The sequence below is a fragment of the Nanorana parkeri genome, unplaced genomic scaffold (genome assembly GCF_000935625.1).
Source record: "Nanorana parkeri isolate BGI_ZX_2015 unplaced genomic scaffold, ASM93562v1 scaffold120, whole genome shotgun sequence".
NCBI classification, from domain to species: Eukaryota; Metazoa; Chordata; class Amphibia; order Anura; family Dicroglossidae; genus Nanorana; species Nanorana parkeri.
In genome coordinates, this window is record NW_017306388.1 from 1881192 (window position 1) to 1890264 (window position 9073).

Consider the following 9073-nt stretch of genomic DNA (forward strand, 5'->3'; position numbering starts at 1 on the left):
TACTAGGTGAGGCTCTGCCTCCCCTGACCGCACGTCCCTAATATCCTCACACCTGCACAGTACAAGTATATATCTGCCCACGTATGCACACTACAGTATGCTTAACGTCTACATGTGTGGGGATATGCACTACAGTACAGAGAGAAACTGGAAACACACAAGTGATTACATTGCAGAGCAGAGTAAACATCGATCGAGCAGAGTAAACCTTTCCCTGCAATCGTTTTTTTTTTTTTCTGACATCTGGGGCCGCCGGCCACGGTGAGTCAGAAAATAAAAACAGCATAGGAATGCAAAGCTAGATTCATACTGGCTATTTGACTTTACAATAGCAAACAAGCTATTTCACTTTGCAATAGCAAACAAGCTATTGCACCCGCCCTCTGCTGCTGCCACCAATCAGCAAGGGGGACCTGAAGTGCTCCATCAGGTCCCCTTCTAGTGATTGACAGCAGCAGAGGGTGGGTGCAAAAGCATGTTTGCTATTGCAAAGTGAAATAGCCAATAGGAATCTAGCTATGCAGTCGTATGCTGTTTTTCTTTTTATTCTGACGGCGTACACATAGCACAGCCAGCCCCGCCCATCCCACATGACTGTGACACACCGCAAGGTCCTCCAGCATAGTAGAGTGTGGAGGGAGAAGGGGAAGTAAGTATATCTTATTAGGGTTAACTCTCATGGTTTACACTGAAGTCTATGGGCTGCTCTGTCAGTGACAGTACTGTGGAGTATGTACCTCATACGTTATATAGCCACACACTTTAAATCCAATTCTTCTAGTTCCAGCTGCAGAGCCCGGTCCGGTCTTTGCCTATAGCAGTGGTTCTCAACCTGTGGGTCGCTGTGTGATTTCTGCTGTGCTAGGTGAGAGTCCTCCTCAGCCTTCTCCTAGCGCAGCAGTGTCAGTTCTCCTGCCACGCCGCCAGATGTCGCTGCAGCAGCCGCGTCATCCCTAAATTTTACCGTTGGGGGTCAACACAACTTGGCAAATGTTACCAAGGAGTCCCGGCCCTAGAAAGGTTGAGAACCACTGATCTAGTGGTTCCTAATGTGACACATGATCCCCCCATGTACTTCATCTCCTTGTACAAGTCAGGTCTATGACATCATTTCTTCATACTGTATAGTTGTGATGAAGTAATTATTACTATTATTAGTGCTAATCCTCTTTTCTATTATTAAACATACAGGTCTCTGTCACAAAAGCTGCAATACAATTTTAAAGAAAAAATATTTTATACTTTTTTATACCCCTTGAAAAGTCCTTGTTTGCTGTTGCTTACTATCATTCCCATAACAGAAGGATTAAATACCAATTATTTAGGGGTTCACACCACACTCACATTGAGCACCTGCTAATGGATGACTACATTAAAAAGTAAAAACCAAGATGAATTAAAACTGCCTCATGCTGCAGGTTAAAAAAAATGGAATGAAATTCTAATATACTGTAATGCCGGTAGGAATAAATGGGCAAAGAGAGGTCAGGAGCTGTAATTTCCTTCCTGCTTCTGGAGAATGGAAGGGTAAGGCCCCATTCACATGTAGCGACTTACCTTTGCAGTGGCCGGGATAGCGCGACTTTCGGGGCGACAATAGAGCGACGGTAGCGCGACCTTCTCCGTCGGGCTCCATAGAAAAAAGCAAAATCCGCCAAAAAAGGGTCCTGTAGAAGCGACCTGCGACCGCGACACGGAGCTAAGACAGCTCCATTGAATATCATTGGCCGGCGACTTCTTGCGATATCGCGGGGCAAAAATGCACGATATCGTGGCGGAAATCGCGCTATATATCGCTATGTGTGAATGGGGCCCAAAGTGATATTCAAGTCAAACTTTTTTTTTAAGCTATTTCAAATGCTGACTGAATTGCTTACAATGGATGCAGCTCCTTGATGTTTAAAAGTTTTAGTTTCCTGCAGAATTAGCTGGCCTCCTGAGCACTGGTCCTGATATCATGTTTTAGGGTGGCTCCTTCCCTTGCTGGGTCCTATGGAGCCACCCTTGTGTGTGCTAGTAAGCTAAGTAAGTAGGGAAGTGGAGCTGAGAGAGTTAGAGCCAGCTGTTTGGAAACATGATGACTGTACTTTACAAACATGTAAAGAAATGCTTTGCTGGGCAATGTATATTTATTTGATCTGGATTCGTCAACTCCTCCCATGCTCGCCTCCAGGACTTCACCAGAGTCTCTCCCATCCTATGGAACTCTCTACCCCAACCTGTCCATCTATCTTCCACTCTGACTGCCTTTAGGCAATCCCTTAAGACTCACCTCTTCAGGGAAGCCTATCCCACCTCAACCTAACCACTCAGCCATCACATTCTTAAACAATTCATCCCCACACAGCTACCTCCTCATGTATCACTTGCCTCTCCCTTGTAGACTGTAAGCCCTCAGGGGCAGGGCCCTCCTTACCATCTTGTCTTGAATTGTATTGTGATTGTAATGTCTTCCTTATGTTGTAAAGCGCTGCGCTAACTGTTGGCGCTTTATAAATCCTGTATAATAATCATTAATTATTTTAAAAAGTTTGATAGTTTAATACTACTTCAAAGCTGAACTCCAGGCAAACTGCCAGGCCCATCTTTAATATTAATTGGGCCCTGGGCTAGATTTTGCTGATGGGCCCCCACAACCCTTCCGCCTCCATCACTTGCTACCTCCGCCCCTCCCCCCATTTCCTGACCCAGACCCCCGTATCCACCTACATTACCTTCCCCCGAAAAGAAACGAAAGAATAAAAACAATATATGTATGTATATATATTTTATATAGTTCACTGCAATAATGCAATGCACTCAGGACTCTGCAACGCAATGCACTCAGGACTCTGCAACGCAATGCACTCAGGATTCTGCAACGCAATGCACTCAGGACTCTGCAACACAATGCACTCAGGACTCTGCAACACAATGCACTCAGGACTCTGCAACACAATGCACTCAGGACTCTGCAACACAATGCACTCAGGACTCTGCAACACAGTGCACTCAGGACTCTACAACACAATGCACATAGGACTCTGCAACACAATGCACTCAGGACTCTGCAACACAATGCACTCAGGACTCTACAACACAATGCACATAGGACTCTGCAACACAATGCACTCAGGACTCTGCAACACAATGAACTCAGGACTCTGCAACGCAATGCACTCAGGACTCTGCAACGCAATGCACTCAGGACTCTGCAACAAAATAAACTCAGGACTCTGCAACAAAATAAACTCAGGACTCTGCAGTGCAATGGGTACATACAATACAGATTTTGGCCCATACATACTATATTATATATAGAATGCATATTTTAAAAATGCAATGCACTGTGTAGCAAGTGTTCGCTTGCTACATGCAATACCAATTTTGCTAATGTAACCATGTATTATTGCATTTGTTCTGTACTACTTGATAAGTCATACAATAAGATTTAAATTAAAAGTATTATTGTATGATTTATCAGGTAGTATAGAACAAATGTAGCAGTTTGTGATTATATTAGTAAAATCCGTATTGCATTTACATTGCAAAGCCCCGCATACTTACTGCACTGCATTTTTACCTAATGCCTCCTTATATATTATATGTAGAATGCATATGTTGCAAATGCAGTACACCATGCAGCAAGGGTGCAGGGGTATGCAATGTAAACTTACATGGATATACAGTATTAGTAAAATCTGTATTGTATTTCCACAGCATATCACTGAACACTTGCTGCAAGGTCTACGGAATACACATTTCAGCAAGTGTTCAGTGATATGCATGTAAATGTACAGCAATAATTATCAAAATAACCTTTTTTAACTGTATAAATAAAACGTATTCGTTTTTTTAACTTTATCAGTCCAAAAAACAAATTATCATCAATCAATACTTTGTTAAATTAAGTTTTTTTATTCTACTTGTTCCTCTGCTGTGTCTGGCTGTGTCCTCCCCCTCCTTCTTCTCCATGCCTGTTGGATCTATCAGACTTTCTCCCTGATGTCTGTGTCTATGTGATAGACATCGGGGAAGGAGATCGCAGCCTAGAAACCGCCAGTGTCTGTGTGCCTCCTGCTGCAAAGTGACGGGCTTGAAACCGATACCAGAGGAGAATGGATGACCGGAGTCCACGGCGACTGAGCCGCTGGGCTTGTACTGTCTGCTGCTGGAGTGAACAGGAGAGCTGCTGTGGGCCCCTGTATATTGTGGGGCGCAGGGTATTTACCCTGTGGTAAAGATAGCTCTGCAAACAGCTAAATATACATATAAGTGAGCTGTTTTTACCTGTCAAAGGATTTGTATTTTTGTCCATCCTGTCCTGACATTTACAGAGCTCTGCTGCACAGCACAGCCGTATCTGGCAGGGCAAGAGACCTGAAATGCTCATCTCCCTGTCATTCAGCGCTGTCCTGCTATCAGCACGCCCCTTGTTAGCACATGAGCAATTTAGCACCACTGTCCACTTCCATGTGCTGCTTCTCCCTCCCCCAGTCTGAGCTCTGCTGTACATGGGGTTTACAAAAGACATACATTTACAATGACAATCAAGAAACATAAAAATGCAAAATTTAGCTTTAGGATTATCTCTAGCAGAATTCAGGACTCTACTACACGGTAATGTTTTATGCCTTTGTTTTTTTGTTTCAAACCTAATCTAATTTTACAATAAAATATTTCCGTACTCACCATTCAGATGAAGGAGATAAAAGCAAATCACATAAACAATCATTGTTCAGTCCTGTCACAAAACCTGAACACTTATGCAGTGTGAGGTTATGGATCCCCATCTAATAGTCTGATGGTAGTTGTGGTCAGCTGCGTCCTCCTACAAACATTGCATGAAGCAAGATCTGTTTATTATCGCTGCTACTGAACCACAAAGTAACAGAAACCACCATGTCACATCATGTCACATACTACACGTCTGTAAACTCCGTTTTGACTTTTCTGCTGGTTCTCTGCTACCTCTGCTCATGTAACAGGACAGTAGGTGTCCGGAGCAGATGGGGCACTTTATACGGAAGCTGAGAAGTGACAGAAGACCTTACACTTTGCTGCTTTTCAAAGAAACAGAGAACATTAGGCCAGTGCCAAGTTATTAGGTTGACTGCAAAGCGTGTGTGTGTGTGTTTGTGTGCGTGCGTGCGTGTGTAGGAAGAAGTTTTACAAAAAATGAGAACACAAATTTAAAAAGTTGGTGAAGACTGACTTGCACAGATGCTACCGTCTCTTCTAGCTTCAGGGTACAGAAGAGACAGTCTCTGCTCCATGTGTTGCAAGTGAAGAAAGGCCTGGTGTGGGAAGGGTTGATCTACACAAGGGGTGGGCAAACTCTGACACTCCAGCTGTGTTGCAACTGCAAATCCCATTAGGCACTGTAAGACTGACAGCCACAGACATGACTCCAAGAGGCAAATGCTTGATGAGAATTGTACTTTCACCAGAGCTAGAGGGCTAGTTTGCCTACCTCTGGTCTACACCCTCATTTAAAGTGCCTTATATCTGTCTGCTTTGTACAAAAGTGCACACTCTTTCCTAGCAGGCGTTCACAATCATACTTTTGAGCACAGAGGTGACCACACAAATGCTATTTTGCAACTACATGGATCATTGCCAAAACATTGCACGCTACAAGCTTACCTTCTCCTACTGCTTTCTGTTTAAACACATCACTCAGCCCTGAGGAAGGGGACACTGATCCCTGAAACATGTCAGTTAGCTTTAGATAAAATATTCTATTTTTCAGCTTGTGCTTTCTGAATAGACTGGAGCACTTATGATTCCATGCTTCTTTGGATCAGCACATACTGGAGTGTCCTCCAGAACTCTAAATTGATCTAAGCAGCCTGCTACCTGGACCCAATGATAACGCAACCTGTGCCTCCAAGCGCTCATCTACTTTCTAAACAATATAGAAGATGATTAAAGGGCAATCATTTTACTTTTATATAATGATAGTTCAGTGCTAAAGAAAACAATGGTTCAAAATATAAATATTGTGGCATTGCGTGGCAATACCACTGTGTTATGTGGCCTCCAAATCTCCATATTGTTGCTAAGGGAGAAAGCTGTCCTCCGAAGTATTTCCATGGGCATCCTACAGATCCTAAACCCTCTCTCTCCTGTTGAAACTTGCAAATACTGTAAGTATCCCAAAAGAACCCTAAGACTCGAGACATTCTGTCCGTGAGTGTCGGTGTGCTGTTGCTGATCAAAGGGGACCGGTAGCTGGAACAAACAGGTAGGAGAACCCTATTTCATATTCAGCGGCTCCTTCGGGGGTGAGCGCTACACTATACTATACTATACTACAACAAATACAAAAACATTGTCCATAAACAAGATATTGTATAGAGTCCAGTGTAGAAACGATAATAATACTGTGCTGTGATCTTGTTATTATGGGTGTGTCTCAGTGCTTCACTCCACGCATCCAAATGATCAATTAATGAACTTTCAATGCAAAGCCGTGCTCCGGTATCCACACTTAGTTCTGCTCACCTTCTAATGTGGACCATAACCAATATATTTTAGTATGGTCACTCGAGCCTTCCCACACACTGCGGGGACAATGATCCGCTTCACCAGTACAAGATATCTCGTGGCTCCTCTGATCATACCACGCTCAGAAGAGAAGATGAAGACACATACAGTGTAGTCCCGTTTTAAAACCATTTATTCAAAAACAAAAAGTTACTGACATATAAAATTCTATTCTCTGACCCGATCCTGACAGTGATCCACCGTCCACACAACCAGAAATATAAGGAAGACTGCTCCCGATGTAACCAAACAGCCAGTGTTCTCACCGCCGATCACCAAGTGTCTCCTCACACTTCTAGGGATAACGTTGCAAAGCTCCACCCCCTACATGTTACTTCATCAAAACTTCATCAGGGGGGTGGAGCTTGTCAACTAAGAGTGGTTATTTATACCCCTCAGCTCCCCCTATCTCCATGACAACTGAGTAACAATAAAACTCATAGAAGGTATGCCTGTGAAGTTTCTCATTCATCCAGGTCATGTATAGCTGCTAAAAATAAGTCAAGGCAACTCGACTTGCTGTATTTTTCTTGAAGATGTTTCACTGGTTATCCAACCAGCTTTCTCAATTCAGAATGACAAAAATTCTCTGGGAATAAATATGGTGTATATGGCCCTTAAAACTTGCGGGTATCCAGACTAGGCTTTTATCAAAACAGAAAGAAGAGGAAAGAATGCCAAGAGTACCAGTGAGGGTGAAAAGCTGACAAATGGAAGAATTTCGTCATCCCATATGTAGCGGGGGTGTCTGAGAAACTCAGAAGGATTTTTATAAAACATCACCTCCCTGTCTGCTTTAAACCGAGCAATACACTGAGGCAACAACTGGTTCACCCAAAAGACCCAACGCCAAAACACAAGATGAACGACATTGTGTATGCAGTCCAGTGCAGTGAGGAGTGCTCAGAATTGTATGTCGGTGAAACAAAACAGCAGCTACACCAGCGTATGGCACAGCATGGAAGAGCCAAACCCTCTGGTCAGGATTCGGCAGTATACCTACATCTTAATGCTGGGCACACACACCTTACAACCATCGCAAGACCTTTGTCTTGCGATGGTTGTAAGGTAATTAATAAAACGTACGATCTGCCCATCTTGGACAGGCAGATCGTACTTCCACACACCTTACGATAATCGTACGAGCATTGGATTTCCCGCGATTATCGTACGATTATCGTAAGGTGTGTGGGCACCCTAAAGGAAAAGGGTCACTCCTTTGAGGTGTGAAAGAGGCCATTTATGTAAAAATGGAGAAGCCAAGCTTGAATAGAGGTGGGGGGTGAGACATCTATTGTCTGCCACATACAATGCTTTTTTAACACCTCTCTCTGGGCAGGTTATTAACACCTCCTAACTCCAATTATGCAAATGCAATCAACACATGGTTGTGACTAACAGATCATGTGGATTGGAGCAACATTCAACATATGTATTCCCAGATAATTTTTGTACAAGTCATTCTGAATTGAGAAAGCCGGTTGGATGACCAGTGAAACCTCCTAGGGCAAGAAAAATACAGCAAGTCCAGTTGCCTTGACTTATTTTTTACAGATATATCATAGAAGATAATTTATCAAAACTGGAGCAGACAAAATCTGGAGCAGCTGTGCATGGCAACCAATCAGCTTCCCTGTTCCATTTTATAATCTTAACTGAACAAACTGGAGATAGAAGCTGATTGATTGCCATGCACAGCTGCTCCAGATTTTTTTCTGCTTCAGTTTTATATGGGAGTCAAATTCCCCCCATAGAGCAGAAACAATATGCAATATTCGAGAAAGGTATGCACTGTGAGAAAAAAGGTGTACACAGTGCGGAAAAGGTATGCACTGTTCAAGAATATAAAAAACTAGGGCTGCACTGATATAATTTTTTCCACACCGAGTACAAGTACCGATACTTTTCCCCAAGTACTCGCGGATACCAATTACCGATACCTTTTGCTTACCTTTCCGGTTTTATTACCTGTCATATCACCGGGTGATCCTTCCTGTAACATTCTACCTGTCCTAGAGCGACAGCACTCACTCACTCAACAGTAGCTATAGAAGAGTTGTCACATTAGGCAGGAAGTGTGCTACGACTACAGAACACATCTCCTCTTCTCATGTTGATAACATAATGTGAGATGTTATGCAGCTCACAGAGGAAAACTAGACCATGTTGATAACACCGTTTGGGACAACAGTACACAGGACAGGATCATTAGATTTCTGGCAGGATCAACAGGTATTTTTGGCTCTTCACATCAAACAGATTAAAAAAAACACTTCCAATGGTATCTTTAACAAATCAAAAGGGAGCAAATAAGAGAAGTTCACTGTTAAGGTTTATATATATTTATACTGTAATGCGGCAGAAAGCTTTTGGTATAACGTTTTAATTTTTTGTTCTATCCTCTGTAGACTTTGTGCAGAAAACCTTTTAAACCAGTTCAAGGCGTGAACAAGACATCTAAAAGGGTGATATATGTTTAAAGGTTTTCTCCACATCATCATCTTCTGTAAAAGTGCCCAAGCGCTGTCACAAGAATCCATATAGC